Source organism: Somniosus microcephalus, chromosome 28 (genome assembly GCF_052327205.1).
Source record: "Somniosus microcephalus isolate GS21.2 chromosome 28, FLI_Smic_1.0, whole genome shotgun sequence".
NCBI classification, from domain to species: Eukaryota; Metazoa; Chordata; class Chondrichthyes; order Squaliformes; family Somniosidae; genus Somniosus; species Somniosus microcephalus.
In genome coordinates, this window is record NC_141014.1 from 21,788,066 (window position 1) to 21,804,977 (window position 16,912).

The 16,912-nt window shown below is 49.8% G+C and overlaps 2 pseudogenes; both read right to left on the minus strand.

Moving 5' to 3' along the window:
- Positions 1 to 12,623: 12,623 nt before the first annotated feature.
- LOC147099430 (U2 spliceosomal RNA) lies at positions 12,624 to 12,795 on the minus strand (annotated as a pseudogene).
- Positions 12,796 to 14,486: 1,691 nt separating this feature from the next.
- On the minus strand, positions 14,487 to 14,556 carry LOC147099431 (U2 spliceosomal RNA; annotated as a pseudogene).
- Positions 14,557 to 16,912: the final 2,356 nt, after the last annotated feature.

Here is a 16,912-nt window from a genome sequence, read left to right on the forward strand (position 1 = left end):
ATATTAGAACATCGAAAAATAGGAGCAGGAGTAGGCCATTCAGCCCTTCGAGCCTGCTCTGCCATTCAACCCTTTTGCATTCCTTCAGCATCACTGGTTCGCTAATTCAAATAATTAGATAAGGGTCCTACGCTTGTTGTAGAAAGAAAGACTTGCATTTATAAAGCGTCTTTCATGACCACTGAAAAGCGCTTTTTGAAGTGGAGTCACTGTTGTAATGTGGGAAACACGGCAGTCAATTTGCGCACAGCAAGCTCCCACAAACAGCAATGTGATAATGACCCGATAATCTGTTTTTGTTATGTTGTTTGAGGGATAAATATTGGCCAGGACACCGGGGAGAACTCCCCCCTGCTCTTCTTCAAAATAGTGCCATGGGTTCTTTTACATCCACCTGAAAAAGCAGACAAGGCCTTGGTTTAATGTTTCATCTGAAAGACACCAGTGCAGCACTCCCTCAGCACTGCACTGGAGTGTCAGCCTAGTGTTATGTGTTCAAGTCCCTGGAATGGGATTTGAAACCCACAACCTTCTGACTCAAATTTGAGTGTGTTACCAACTGAGCCACAGCTGACACTGTAAGACCCCTTTCTGATATTGGGCTGCCCCAGTGCCTGAATAACCACATAATAAACTCACCCAACAACTTGTGGTGCTAACAGGCAGGAAGGACCCTTCAGCAATGCTATTTAAAATGTTGATACACTTAATTCTGACTGGTGAGAAGAGGTTTTGCTGGTGCTGTGGCTTCCTTCACAACAGTTGTACTGCTGCCATGGGTGGTCTGGTAGGGCTGGTGGGCAAAGGGGAGCAGCCAGGAGGACAGGAGAGGTTAAGAGCAGCTCCCCGAATAGGGAGGTGGACAGCACTGTGCAGGAGTTTATTCAAGGAGCACTTCTCCTACCTCAACTTCATGGTGGAGCAATGCCTGAAGCACCTTCGTGTCACAAAGGAGGCTGTCACTGAGCTACGTCACCTCCTGCAGCCACACCAGGGCATGGCCAGCACGGCCTGTGGCTGTGAAAGTCAACATGTCCCTTAACTTTTAAGCCAAGGTTCCTTCCTTGCTGCAGCTGGTGACAGCAGTGGCTGCTCACAATTTACAGTTTGCTCCTGTATATGGGAGGTCACCGAGTCTCACTACATCAGGAAGAACACCTACATTATTTTCCCCATGGACAGAGCAAAGCAGGATGACAGAGCGCTAGGCTTCAGCCATATTGCAGGCTTCCCCATGGTCCAAGGTGCCAGAGACTGCACCCACATAGCCTTGCATGCCCCCCATAACCAGACTGGCATCTTTATCAATCGAAAATGATTCCACTTCCTCAATGTCCAGCTGGCTTGTGACCACAGGCGGCGAACACATCATGCATGTCTGTGCCTAGTTTCCTGGCAGCAGTCATGACTCATTCATCCTGTGCCACTCCTCTGTGCCACCTTTACTCCTGCCAGGCTTTCAGGATACTGGGTGACACATGTTGTTCCCTGCAAACTTGGCTCATGACTCCTGCGAGGAATGAGGGCACAGCTGCAACTCTGGCATACAACATTGGCCATGCCGCCACCAGAAACATCAACAAACAAATAATTGGTGAGCTCCAGTAATGTTTCTGCTGCCTGGACCGTTCCGGAGAAGTTTTGCAGTATAGCCCTGAGCAGGTATCCATATTTGTGGTCAACTGCTGTATGCTCTGTAACTTTGCCATCATGAGGTATGAGTCTGTACCACCACCTGGGCAGCAAGAAGGTTCACCAGACTGATTCCAGGGATAGGGGGTTTGTCCTAGGAGGATGATTGAGGAGACTAGGCCTATATTCCCTAGAATTTAGAAGAATGAGAGGTGATCTCATTGACACATATAAAATTCTTACAGGGCTTGACAGGGCAGATGCTGGGAGGATGTTTCCTCTGGCTGGAGAGCCTAGAACTCGGGCTTACACTCTCAGAATAAAGGGTTTGAACCTTTAGGACTGAGATGAGGTGAAATTTCTTCACTCAGAGGGTTGTAAATCTTTGGAATTCTCTACCCCAGAGGGCTATGGATGCTCAGTCATTGAGTCTATGCAAGACAGAGATCAATAGATTTTTGGATATTAAGGAAATCAAGGGATATGGGGACAGTGTGGGGTAGAAGATCAGCCATTATCTTATTGAATGGTGGAGCAGGTTCGAAGGGCCGAATGGCCTACTTCTGCTCCTATTTCTTATGTTGGTATGCAAGAAGTGCAGAGGGAGGAGGAAGAGGAGCATGAAGAGGAGGAAGAGCAGGAGCAGCCTCAACCACCAGTGCCCCTAGATGCCAGAGCTTTCAGAGAGCAGCTCATCGAAGAGCGCTTCACCTGAACCATCTCTCCCATCCTTAAAACTCCCAACTCAATTCCATCTGTATCTAATAGATAACAGAATGAATTAAGATCCAGTTTTCACCTGACACCCACTGATGATTTCCAGCAGAGCTCACAGGAGCAGGATCCCTGAGTGATGTTCCCGCTCTCTATCCCATGGTCACTGATTATTGATCAGGAGTAGGAACCCTTGCTAATGTGCCTGCTCTCTTATCCCAGGTCAGTGGGTACGTATAAGTAGCAGGAACCCTGGCTGATGTTCCTTCTCTCTATCACAGAATCTCTGGTTATTGATCAGGAGCCAGAACCCTGGTTGATGCTCCCTCTCTCTATCCCTGGTCAGTGGGTAGAGATCAGGATTCTGGTTCAGGGATATGGAGCCAAGGCGGGTCATTACATAGAATTACATAGATTGTACAGCACAGAAACAGGCCATTCGGCCCAACTGGTCCATGTGGTGTTTATGCTCCACACGAGCATCCTCCCATCTCTCTTCATCTCACCCCATCAGCATGTCCTTCTATTCCTTTCTCCCATGTGTTTATCTAGCTTGCCCTTAAATGCATCGATGCTATTCACCTCAACTACTCCCTGTGGCAGCAGGTTCCACATTCTCACCACTCTCTGGGTGAAGAAGTTTAATATTGGTAGTACTTTCCTGGGCAGCCAATGAGCACAGCTGCCTCTTTTGTGCATTTCCTGGTGAGGCTAAATAGTTGATATTTTCTGATTAAAAATAGCTGAGCTCGGCAGCATTTTTTATTCCTTTGGTGACCAGGTGTACGAGTAGAGTGAGCGCAGCCTTCACAGCAACCGTAATAAAATTGTTGCAGTTGTGAAGGAACTTTGTGTAAGTGCAATGTACCACAAACAAAGTATGTGTGTCAACTAACAACAGAAAATGCTGGAAAAACTCAGCAGGTCAGGCAACATCCGTGGAGAGAAATTTGAGTTGACGTTTCGGGTCGAACCCTTCTTCAAAACTGGAAAGAAAAGAAAATAGATCGAAGGCAGGGCTGCGATCTGACAAAAGAAGTAAAAGAAACAAAAGGAGTAAAATAAACAAAAGAAGTGTGTCAATTATTGTCTGATTGGGTAAATGGAGTAAGGGTACAGGTCAGCCATGATCTCACTGAATGACGTAAGAGCCTCGAGGGGCTGAATGGCCTACACCTGTTGTTATGTTCTGACTCTGAAAACTTCATTCTGACTGCTGAGAAGAGATTTTGCCAATGCTGTGTTTTTTGGGGGGCTACATAAGGAGATATTAGGACAGATGACCAAAAGCTTGGTCAAAAAGGTAGGTTTTAAGCACCATCTTAACAACAACAACAACTTGTATTTATATAGTGCCTTTAACGTAGTAAGGCGCTGCACAGGAGTATTTTAAGTCAAAAAATTTAAAGGAGGAGAGAGAGTTAGCGAGGTCCCTTAGGGAGGGAATTCCAGAGCTGAAGGCACGACCACCAATTGTGGAGCGATTAAAATCAGGAATGCGCAAGAGGCCAGAATTGGAGGAGCGTAGAGATCTCGGAGGGTTGTAGGGCTGGAGCAGGTTACAGAGATAGTTTACTACATTTCTAAGTTTCGTGTCATCTGTAAATTTTGAAATTATGCCCTGTATACCCAAGTCCAGGTCATTAATATATGTCAAAAAGAGCAGTGATCCCAGTACCGACCCTTGGGGGACACCACTGTATACGTCCCTCCAGTCTGAAGAACACATGTTTATCACTACTCTCTGCTTTCTGTCCCTTAGCCAATTTTGTATCCATGCTGCCACTGTCTCTTTAATCCCATGGGCTTTAATTTAGCTAACAAATCTATTATGTGGTACTTTTATCAAAAGCTGTGTATGTAATATATTAGCGCTTTAAATAGCACTGCAGAAGGGTACTTCCTGCCTGTTCACACCACAAGTTGCAGGGTGAGTTTATTATGCGGCGAGTCAGGCGCTGGAGCAGTCCTATATCAGAAAGTTGTCCTACAACAAGCATAGGGCCCTTATCTAAATATTTTAATTAGTGATTTTAATAGTTCTCACAGGCACCAGGGACAGCAAAAGATCCCATGGCACTATTTGAAGAAGAGCAGGGGAATTCTCTCTGCTTTTCTGGCCAATATTTATCTCTCAATCAATATCATTAAAACAGATTATCTGGTCATTATCAGAATGCTGTTTGTGGGATCTTGCTCTGCACAAATTAGCTGCTGTGTTTCCTACATTACAACAGTTACTACATTTCAAAATTACTTCATTGGCTGTAAAGCACTTTGGGACGTCCTGAGGATGTGAAAGACGCTATATAAATGCACGTCCTTCTTTTCTTTCTTTCCTTGCGTTCTCTGCTGCTTCCTAATTTTCCTTCTTCCCACTCTGTGTGAGTGCTGGGGGAGAAATCAGGTCTCAACGTTCTCTCTGCCATCTAAAAGGAAACCACAGATGCTCTTCAGTCAGGTCGTGACTTACCCACAACTGAAGCTATGGAGACTCAGACGGATGGCCAGCTATGCCAAGGAGGCAGAGCCGAGGGATGTGTATCTCTGGGCAGTTCATCATCCATGCCACCCAGCCAATCTCCTCAAAGGATGCGTGCAGAGCAGCACAAGTGGCACCTGCAATTGCAGGGACATCTTCTGATCCTCCAGGAGGAGATAATGAGCCAGTTATAGCCCACGAGTCCTCAGAGAGAGCCAGCAGCGAGCCACTTCACTTAAGATGCAATACTTCGATAATGATTAACGGACTCTCACCACATGCTGCCATCAAAGGGAAGACCCAGAGGAAGAAACACTGGCCCACACATAAAGCACAACATTTTCCCACGAATCAATTGGTCACATTTGGTCTGTAATTTGGTGTTGAGTGTTTGTTCATGGCATTGGAGAGGTGGCTGCGAGGAAGGCGCTGAATGCAATTTTGGAAAAATGCAAGATCACGTCCGAAGGAATGTATGATTTTGCATAATGACCATGTAGTTATGGCCCCCTGATGTTTGCTTGTTGGATTTTGAGCGGTCGGAGAGGAATTTTTGACAGCTGTTTCCTGGATTGGCTGCGGAGGTGAGTCCAGTCAGAAGTGGACGAGCACGTAGTAACCTGATGGCCTTTTCTCATCCTGAGTACATAGCAAGATTATGGCTAGTGACTGCGTGTTCCAAACATACTATTTACTTTCTCACGAAGCCTCTCAGATTTACCATCTATGGGTCTATGAGAAGAAGTCTCTGTCCACTGAGCTATCAATCGCAATGCGCTCCAGGGAATTAAGGACCTACCCTTTCCTCAAAGGACAGAGAAATTCTATAGATTATGGAACAGTTCCTGCAGATTGGAGGGTGACAAATGTAACCCCACTATTTAAAAAAGGAGGGAGAGAGAAAACAGGGAACTACAGACAGGTTAGCCTAACATCAGTAGTAGGGAAAATGCTAGAGTCTATTATAAAGGATGTGATAACAGGACACTTAGAAAATATCAACAGAATAGACAAAGTCAACATGGATTTATGAAAGGGAAATTGTGTTTGACAAACCTACTGGAGTTTTTGAGAATGTAACTGGTAGAATAGATAAGGGAGAACCAGTGGATGTGGTGTATTTAGATTTTCACAAGGCCTTTGATAAAGTCCCACATAAGAGGTTAGTGTGCAAAATTAAATGGGATTGGGGGTAATATACTGGCATGGATTGAAAATTGGTTAACAGACAGAAAACAGAGAGTAGGAATAAATAGGTCTTTTTTGGGGTGGCAGGCGGTGACTAGTGGGGTACTGCAGGGATCAGTGCTTGGGCCCGAGCTATTCACAATATATATCAATGATTTGGATGAGGGAACCAAATGTAATATTTCCAAGTTTGCTGACGACACGAAACGAGGTGGGATTGTGAGTTGTGAGGAGGATGCAAAGAGGCTTCAAGGCGATTTAGACAAGTTGAGTGAGTGGGCAGATACATGGCAGATGCAGTATAAAGTGGATAAATGTGAAGTACATAAGAACATAAGAAGTAGGAGCAGGAGTAGGCCATACGGCCCCTCGGGCCTGCTCCACCATTCAATAGGATCATGGCTGATCCGAACCTAGACTCACGTCCACTTCCCTGCCCGCTCCCCGTAACCCCTAATTCCCTTATCAGCTAGGAAACTGTCTATCTCCATTTTAAATTTATTTAATGTCGCAGCTTCCACAGCTCTCTGAGGTAGCAAATTCCATAGATTCACCACCCTCTGAGTGAAGAAGTTTCTCCTCATCTCAGTTTTGAAAGGGCAGCCCCTTATTCTAAGATTATGCCCCCTAGTTCTAGTCTCACCCATCAGTGGAAACATCCTCCCCGCATCCACCCGATCAAGCCCCCTCACAATCTTATATGTTTCGATAAGATCGCCTCTCATTCTTCTGAATTCCAATGAGTAGAGGCCCAACCTACTCAACCTTTCCTCATAAGTCAACCCCCTCATCTCCGGAATCAACCGAGTGAACCTTCTCTGAACCGCCTCGAGAGAAAGTATATCTTTTCTTAAATATGGAAATCAAAACTGTACGCAGTATTCCAGGTGTGGCCTCACCAATACCCTATATAACTGAAGCAAGACTTCCCTGTTTTTATACTCCATCCCCCTTGCAATAAAAGCCAAGATTCCATTGGCCTTCCTGATCACCTGCTGCACCTGCATACTAACCTTCTGTGTTTCATGCACCAGGACCCCCAGATCCCTTTGTACTGTAGCACTTTGCAGTTTCTCTCCATTTAGATAATAACTTGCTCTTTGATTTTTTCTGCCAAAGTGCATAACCTCACACTTTCCAACATTATATTCCATCTGCCAAATTTCTGCCCACTCACTTAGCCTGTCTATGTCCTTTTGCAGGTTTTTTATGTCCTCCTCACTCACTGCTTTCCCTCCCATCTTTGTATCATCGGCAAACTTGGATATGTTGCACTTGGTCCCTTCCTCCAAATCGTTAATATAGATTGTAAAGAGCTGGGCCTAGAAATTCAGTTGGCTGCGCCAGGCGCTAACGCCAAAAAAGGGCTATATTTCCGTCGATAAAGCCTTAGCGCCGGAATGCAGACCGATCTGCGCCGACGCACAAATTCATTTGAGATTTAGCGCCGGCGCAAAGTGTTGGCACCCGCTCGGGTGCGCGCGCAGCTTATGACGTCATATCCTCGCGCAACGCTGTTTTAGCGCCCCAAACCGGAAATTGAGTGGCGCCCGCCCAATGTGGGCGTGGCGCTATTAGGAATTGTAAAATGGAACGTTGCAGAGGCCCTGTGGGCCTTGGGCAGCGCAAATTAAAGGGCACCTCCACTGACCTATAAAGCCCAGCCATTTTGCTGCAATGACTTCACTGCTTTGGATTTCTACACAGAGACCAAGGGACAGAGATTCCAGGTTTGGGACAAGATAGGAGAGGTCTTTTTGGCTTCTGGCCAGTGCTTTGACATTTGACTCTTGCTGATTTCACTGTTGCGACCTTGATTATGGGGGCTGCATGGGGGGCCAACATTGAGTTGCAGCATTATGTGCGGAGGGCTCGCAGACGCTGTGAGAGACGGGCAGCCATGCGTAGACACAGAAGGGCCATCAGGCGTCGCCAACGTAGGCCTTACGCACCCAGGCAATACCGGCAGCAGGTGTCCTATGTCACCATGTCTGCGACACTTTGTGTAAAGAGGCTGCGCTTCAGAAGGGAGGTGGTTGGAGAGATCTGCCAGCTGCTTCACGCAGATTTGCAGCCACAGCTCATGTCCAGGACGTCTCTCTCGGTGGAAGTGAAGTTCACGGTGGCTCTCAGCTTTTATGCAAGCGGCTCGTTCCAAGCCGCTGCTGGGGACATCGCGAACATCTCCCAGTTCGCCGCACATCGCTGCATCCGGCAGGTCACCGATGCACTGTTCGCGAGGAGACACCAGTTCATCTCCTTCCCCATGACCCAACAGAGGCAGCAGCAGCGTGCAGTGGGATTTGGCAGGATCGCGGGCTTCCCCATGGTGCAGGGCGCCATTGACTGCACGCATGTGGCTATCCGGGCACCTAAAGACAATCCCGAGGTTTACCGCAACCGCAAGGGCTACCATTCCCTCAATGTGCAGCTGGTGTGTGACCACAGGCAGCGCATCCTAGCTGTAAATGCCCGCTTCCCAGGAAGCAGCCACGATGCTTTTATCCTGCGCCAGACTACTGTGGCTGACATGTTCCAGGCACAGCCTCCACCAAGGGGATGGCTTATCGGGGACAAGGGCTACCCTTTGTGCACATGGCTCATGACCCCGCTCCGCGCGCCCAGGACCCCAGCGGAGGACTCATACAACGAAAGCCATCAAGCAACAAGGAACGTCATAGAGCAAACCATAGGCGTCCTCAAGCAACGCTTCCGCTGCCTGGATCGCTCCGGCGGCTCTCTACAGTATTCGCCGGATAGAGTGTCCCAGTTCGTCGTCGTGTGCTGCATGCTGCACAACCTGGCTATCCGCCGGACGCAGGCACTGCCACCTGACATTGCACCACCACCTGAGGAGGACGAGCAGGAGGACCATCAGGAGGAGGAGGGGGAGGAGGAGGAGGAGCAGGCCAGGAGGGGGCCAGAAGGCCCAAGGGCCGTACGCCGGGGGCTTATTGCTCGACACTTCTAGGCCCGCTGTGAGGGAATGGCCTGTGGGAATGAGCGCACCTGAAGGCAGCCGCTCCGGAAGCCGTCAGCCGGTTAACGCAGCAAACACTTGAAACATGACACCTGGACAAGCTAAATAAATAAAAACCTTTATTTAACAAACTGAGGCCCCTTCCCACATGAAACTCAAAAACACAGAACACACCCAAAAAACAGTCACAAACATATGTCACTCCCCCAACCTGGGGAGGACTAACAAAAGTTGGCCATCCACATGGCCTTCAACATTGGCCGTAACAAAAAAAGGGCCCCCCTCGCCAACAGAAAGGCCCCCATAAAAACAAAAAATGCCTTCAATTTCGGCCATCCACAAAAATCAGCCCCCAAAACACAATCCCCCCCATATATACAATGCCGCAGAGACCACACTCTAGCGGCTGTGCCGAGAGGGCGAGTCCTTAGAGAGCCTTCCCCGGCCCCTGCCTGGCCTGCTGCTCCGCCTCAACGTGGGCCCTGTGGCGGCCTCAAGGCTGGGGGAAGGCTCATGAGGGCCCCCATGCGTCGCGACAGATGCCCTTGGGGGTCGGCCAACACGATGCACGTCCCGGGAGGGGCCGGCTGCTGACTGGTTCGGCTGTGGCTGGCCAGCATCAGTGGCAGCAGCAGCTCCTCGCACCCTGGCTGGGGGAGTGGCAGTGTCGGATGCTCCAAGGGGGGCAAGCTGGCTGCTGCCAGGCGCGCGAGGCTCAGCAGACACAGTGGCAGTCGTCCGGCCTGGCAGTTCAGCTGGCGCAGCTATGTGCTGGAGGCCAGCCCGCTGTGTTGCAGCAGGGCGGCGGGTGCGGGTGCGACGCCTCTGCGTCAAAGCGAGTGTGGCAGAAGTCAGTGATCGCACTGCCCGGGTATGTGCCTCCAGCTGCTGTGACAGTGTGTCGAAGGAACCGCCTCTCTGGCGACTCTCCTCCTGCAGTGCCGCGAGTAGTTCGACCCCCCTGGCGTGCGCTGCGGCCAGTTGCTCCACCCCCCTGGCCTGTGATTGCCTGAATGCTGCCACACTCTGAGCCAGGGACTCGATGGCGTGCAGCATCTGCTGCACAACCCCCATGAACTCATGGTGGCGCCGGTCAGACGCCACCGAGATCTCTTGCAGGAGGCGCACCTCCTGGCCGAGGCCACTCTCCGGACTGGAGAGAGGACTCTGCAGCTGGGGAGAAGCCGGCCGAGCTGGCTGACCCCTGCCGCCTGCCTGGACCCCACTGCAAGCAGGATCTGCCCTCCCCTGCAACACCTCCCCCTGGCTCTCCTGCATGCCAGACGTCCCCCCTTCATTGCCATCCCCTGGCACGGCTGAGGGCTCGCCCGATGGGCCGGCTTCCTCCTCGTCCTGGATGTCCTCCTCCTCCAAGGGCCTGGCACCCGGCGCCTCAGGGACCACCTCCTCCTCAGCAGCTGAAAGCAGGAAGGCACAAGAGTAGCTTTACAGTGAGGACAGGGCGTCAGCGAGGGACGCCTGAGCGGTGGCATTATGCGCATTTGTCCGTCAGTGGGAAAGGATTTAGATCGGAAGCACTAGGGCAACGAGAGAGCTGCAAGCGGTCATCTCCTTACCAGTGGCTCCCAGCACAGGGTCCGCATCCCCGATGGCTACAGGGCCAGTCACCCGGGGACGCAGGAGTCCAGCGACGCTCTCCTCCAGAGCACTTAGAGCCTGGTAGTGGGGCCGTCCACCACCGGTCTCCACCCGGCTGCGCGCATTTCTTGCCAGCTTGGCCTGCAAGAGAAAGGACGGACTCTAAGTACAGTGTGGTGCCCTGTTGCTGTGTGTACTGCCTCCCATGGTGGAATAGTCTGGCCAGTGTGGTCAGTGCAGAAAGTGCTGTTGATGATCATGCCAGTGGCATTGCTGCGTGAGGAGGGCTGCCCATTATGCCTTTGAGGTCCCTTTGCCCATAGTGCGAGGCTCACATGCAAGGATGAGGAGGACAGTGGAAAGGGTACTCACCTTCACCAGCCGACAGAGGTCATTGAACTTTTTGCGGCACTGGTCCGCAGTCCTGGGCACATCTGAGTTTGAGGAGACCCTGTGTGCGATGCTCCTCCAGGCTTTCCTGAACTCTCTCCTGGGAGCCTTTCTGCCATTGTCCGGGCACAAGATGGGTCTCCTCTCCTGGACAGCATCAATCAGCACCCTCAGTGCATGGTCTGAGAAGCGCTGGGCTCTTTCACGGGCCATCACCATCTGTCCTGGCGCTATTTTGTCCCACCAGCACTGTTGAGGCCTAGCAGCAGGGCTCCAGTGTGCAGGGCGTGGCAGCAGTCAAAGTTGACCCTTCCCCCTTTAAGAGCAGGCCGGCGTCAGGGTGTCTGCTGTCAAGCAACACATGACCGCACCTGCGCTGCGCCTGGCATCGGCGTTATCAGGCCGCAGCGCGGTTTAGCGCCGGAACCGAGCATTGCAACGCCAGTTTCAGTGCTCGCCAAAACTCTTGGCCAAATCCACTGAATTTCGGCGCGGTTGCCTGCAGTTTCCGGCGGGCGCTAAATTTACCGAACGCCCGACTTTAGCGCCCCAAAACTGTACAAACTGACTGGTGTCCCAGAACTGACCCCTGCGGAACACCACTAGTTACTGATTGCCAATCCAAGAATGAACCATTTATCCCAACTCTCTGTTTTCTGTTAGATAGCCAGTCTTCCACCCATGCCAGTATATTACCCCCAATGCCGTGATTTTTTATCTTGTGCAGTAATCTTTTGTGTGGCACCTTGTCAAATGCCTTTTGGAAGTCCAAATACACCACATCCACTGGTTCCCCTTTATCCACCCTGTTTGTTACATCCTCAAAGAATTCGAGCAAATTTGTCAAACATGACTTCCCCTTCATAAAACCATGCTGACTCTGTCCGATTAAATTATGCTTATCCAAATGTCCTGTTACTGCTTCCTTAATAATGGACTTCAACATTTTACCAACCACAGATGTTAGGCTAACTGGTCTATAGTTTCCAGCCTTTTGTCTACCTCCCTTTTTAAATAAGTATTCACATCGGTAGGAAAAACAGAAAGGTAGAGTATTATTTAAATGGTGATAGATTGGGAAATGTTGATGTACAGAGGGACCTGGGTGTCCTTGTACACCAGTCACTGAAAGCAAACATGCAGGTGCAGCAAGCAGTTAGGAAGGCAAATGGTATGTTGGCATTCATTGCAAGAGGATTTGAGTACAGGAGCAAGGATGTCTTCCTACAGTTGTACAGGGCCTTGGTGAGGCCACACCTTGAGTACAGGCTAAGCGTCCCAAATCCAGAGTTCTGGAATCCGGAATGTTCCGGGATCCGGACTTCGGGACGATTGGTGGCAGGGGTCCGGAATCCGGAGGCTTACCAAAAACCGGAATTAGCGGAACCTGGGCCCAGGCATTTCCGGACTTGGCACGTGTTTCTGATGTCCGAAGTCCAGAAATATCGCAACCTGGCATGAGACTGACATCTTTCAGGGCAAGGTGGAGCAGCAAGAGGGCAAAGGACGAGAAGGAGTGGTACTGAGCCAGCACAGGGGAAAGACATTTCCCCCGAGAAAGCAGCTGGTGTATATCAGCATCCTTAGTAATAATACTTGGTCCAAAAACCTGTTTTTCATTTTAAATATCTTCCGAAAGGGAGCTACACCGTTCCCAGAAGCACTGCAATACCAGGTCGATGCGTGGAGTGGACGGAGCAAGCCCCTGTTCCATCTCCCTGTTCCAAAAATCAATTTAATGTTTGGTTCCCAGATAGGGGACGTATCAGACATGAAACTGATAGCAGAACAGATTTTTTTTCAAAAATATTCTTTAATCATTAAATTTGCATAGGTACATACAGTTCTGTCCAGATGTCACAATTTCAGATAGTATAATACAGGTCATACAGGTTAATACATTTACATTTACAATACAGTACAGTTACACATCTTCTTCTTCTTCTTCTTAGGCAGTCCTTCGGAACCGAGGATGACTTGCTTCCACACTAAAAATGAGTTCTCAGGTGACTGATGAGTCCAATGCGGGACCTACAGTCTCTGTCACAGGTGGGGCAGACGGTGGTTGAAAGGGCGGGTGGGTGGGGTGCTTGGGTTGACGTGCGCTCCTTCCGCTGTTTGCGCTTGGCTTCCGCTTGCTCCCGGCGAAGAGACTCGAGGTGTTCGGCGCCTTCCCGGATGCTTCTCCTCCACTTTGTGCGGTCTTGGGCCAAGGATTCCCAGGTGTCGGTGGGGATGTTGCACTTTTTCAAGGAGGCTTTGAGGGTGTCCTTGAAGCGTTTCCTCTGCCCACCTGGGGCTCTCTTGCCGTGCCGGAGCTCCGAGTAGAGCGCTTGTTTGGGAGTCTCGTATCGGGCATGCGGACGATGTGACCCGTCCATCGGAGCTGATCGAGTGTGGTCAAAGCTTCGATGCTGGGGATGTTGGCCTGCGCGAGAACACTGACGTTGGTGCGCCTATCCTGCCAATGGATTTGCAGGATCTTGTGGAGGCAGCGTTGGTGGTACCTCTCCAGTGCTTTGAGGTGCCTGCTGCACATGGTCCATGTCTCTGAGGCACACAGCAGGGCGAGTATCACTGCTGCCCTGTAGACCATGAGCTTAGTGCCGGGTTTGAGGTCCTGGTCTTCAAACACTCTCTTCCTCAGGTGACTGAAGGCTGCACTGGCTCACTGAAGGTGGTGTTGGATTTCGTCATCGATGTCTGCCCTTGTTGACAGTAAGTTCCCGAGGTATGGAAAGTGGTCCACGTTGTCCAAGGCCTTGTCATGGATTTTGATAACCGGGGGGCAGTACTGTGGGGTGGGGGCAGGTTGGTAGAAGACCTTTGTCTTACGGATGTTTAGTGTAAGGCCCATACTCTCGTACGCTTCGGTGAAGGTGTTGACGATTGTTTGGAGTTCGACCTCCAATTGAGCGCAGACTCAAGCGTCGTTTGCATACTGTAATTCGATGACAGAGGAAGTAACAACCTTGGATCTGGACTGGAGGCGACGGAAGTTGAACAGTTGAACTATAAGCGGTCTTGGGCCAGGTATTCCCAGGTGTTGGTGGGGATGTTGCACTCTTTCAAGGAGGCTTTGAGGGTGTCCTACAAGCGCTTCCTCTGCCCACCTGGGGCTCTCTTGCCATGTCGGAGCTGTGAGTAGAGCGCTTGTTTTGGGAAACTCGTATCGGGCATGTGGACAATGTGGCCCATCCATCGGAGCTGATTGAGCGTGGTCAAAGCTTCGATGCTGGGGATGTTGGCCTGAGCGAGAACACTGACGTTGGTGCGCCTATCCTGCCAATGGATTTGCAGGATCTTGCGGAGGCAGCATTGGTTTGAGGTGCCTGATTTTACATATATCCTCATACATTCACCCCGAAGGGGTTTTACACTGGTTCCAGCCCCTCAGTGTACAATGGCGGGAGGGCTCTACAATGAGGCCTTTCCCCTTTGAGCCTTTGTGACGGTGGCACCAAGCATCGCTGCGTCCCTCAGCACGTAGTCCTAGACCTTGGAATGTGCCAATCTACAACACTCGGTACAAATACTACACTTGATCTTAGCCAAAAGGCCGAGAAACAATACCTGGCCAACAGGGCATATGGGGCCAGAGTGAACAGGGCAACCAACAGGGTATCTCCGTAACTAAGGAGGTTTAAGGATTGGGAAATAAACAAAGGAAGGACTGAGGAGGAGTTTTTTTTTAATTCGTTCCTGGGATGTGGGCGTCGCTGGCAAGGCCAGCATTTATTGTCCATCCCTAATTGCCCTTGAGAAGGTGGTGGTGAGCCGCCTTTTTGAATGCTGCAGTCTGTATGGTGAAGGTACTCCTACAGTGCTGTTAGGGAGGGAGTTCCAGGATTTTGACCCAACGACGATGACGGGTGAAATAAAGGGGGTGAATTAAATGTCAAATCAGGTACAGAAAGAGAAATAAAGAGGGAAATAAAGTTTAGAGTAAGAGAGAGAGAAAAGAGACAGTGAGGAAACATAAGAAAAATGATTAAATTTGCAATTTGACATTTTTATAATTTCCCTGAAAAATTCTAAGCCTGAATGAATGAGACTCCACACTTGTAAGTGTTAATTTTCGGTGCCAGGGAGGTTGATTGTCTGTAATTAACACTTACCCTGTCGTTAATAGGGTACTTACACTTGTAATAGAAAGAAAGAAAGACTTATACAGCACCTTTAACGACCACCGGACGTCTCAAAGCGCTTTACAGCCAAAGAAGTACTTTTGAAGTGAAGCCACTGTTGTAATGTGGGAAACACGGCAGCCAATTTGGGCACAGCAAGCTCCCACTAACAGCAATGTGATAATGACCAGATAATCTGTTTTGATTATGTTGGTTGAGGGAGAAGTATTGGCCGGGACACCTCCCCTAATCTTGTTCGAAATAGTGCCATGGGGTCTTTTAGGTCCACCTGAGAGAGCAAACGGGGCCTCGGTTTAACATCTCATCCGAAAGACGGCACCTCCGACAGTGCAGCACTCCCTCAGCACTGCACTGGAGTGTCAGCCTAGCTTTATGTGCTCGTGTCCCTGGAGTGGGACTGTGAACCCACAACCTTCTGACTCAGAGGCGAGTGTGCTGCCCACTGAGCCACAGCTGACTTAGCTGACAAGGCTTAGCTTTCTGTGGTAAGTTTAACGGGAAATACAACAAGTTTCTAAAACAAAAAGTGGGAGGCTAAGGGCGAGATGCTGTTTTCTCAAAGCTAACGGTGCAGCGGCACAGCTTGGGCAGCAACTTTTGGATACTCGCATTTAACTGCGCATCTGCTCCTTGCCTGAAGTTGCTCTACCATTTACCCATAAATAACAGCGGGCCTTGCCGTTACTTTGACAGCAGCTTCTGGCCAATAGTGGCACTAATGCTGCTATGAAGCCGAAGGTGCTTCTGTCATCATTAATTGTTCACTGGCATTCTCTGCAATCGCGCGGTGTGTGTCTTTAAGGACGAGCGATTGGCAGCACTATGTTCCAAGCCCATTAAACAGCATAAAATGGGGGAGTTTTCCTGCAGTTTTAGTTCTGACTGGAGAACAACGCATTCCTTGGGTGCTTGAAGCTCATGTCCCCTACAGGCAACAGCTTATCACCAAGGACAAGGACTTTGAGCCAAAAGGAAATGTTTGCCAATAGACTGTAAGAAACCGCTTTCTCAGAAAGGGAAAATTAGTCCCTTGGGGACCAATTCCAGTACTAAAGACAGATTACAGTTATATTATTAAGTATTGTGTTGGGTAATATATAGCTCAGTCTTTTTGCTTCAATATATATTATGTTATCAGTTAATCAATCTAACCAAATAGTTTAGGCTGTACGCAACGGTCTGGAGGCATGTTATTTTCTGCCTTTGAGATCATGGGAAATGTGGTGGGGATCCCAACTATTCTCCAATTAGTTATTTATTACAATGTGGGGTGCTTGTCACTGGTGTAATGCATGCTCCAAAGCCCAAAGCACAAAATACAACTAAATGCCAAATAGAGCTCCAAACTCCATGGGCCTATAGATTCGGCCGTGCAACTGGACTACATTTCAAGCCGGAGGTCTGCCGCCTGCCACATTGGGAAAGAAGCTTGCGTTGGCAGCAGAAGTGCACGCCGACAACAATGAAAGTGAAAAAGTATTGAATTAATTAGGGCCCTGTGCTTTTTGCAGGACCTGTTCTAGATTTGCGATTGCTCCAGTGCTTCATGTGCTGAACTCACACAGCACAACGTGGAGCTAGCCGGCAGGTGGGCCTCCATACTTACCTGAATGTGGCGTGCTCCTCCCGGCCCCACATTAAAAGAATGCAGGTTGCTCCCCACCCAGCCACCAATCACCCCCGACCCGGCCATCGATTTCTTCCCCTCCCCCCGGAATGAGGCCCGATATCTCTCTCCTCCCCAAGTCTGAGGCTGTATCCCTCCCCTTCTTGCCCAGA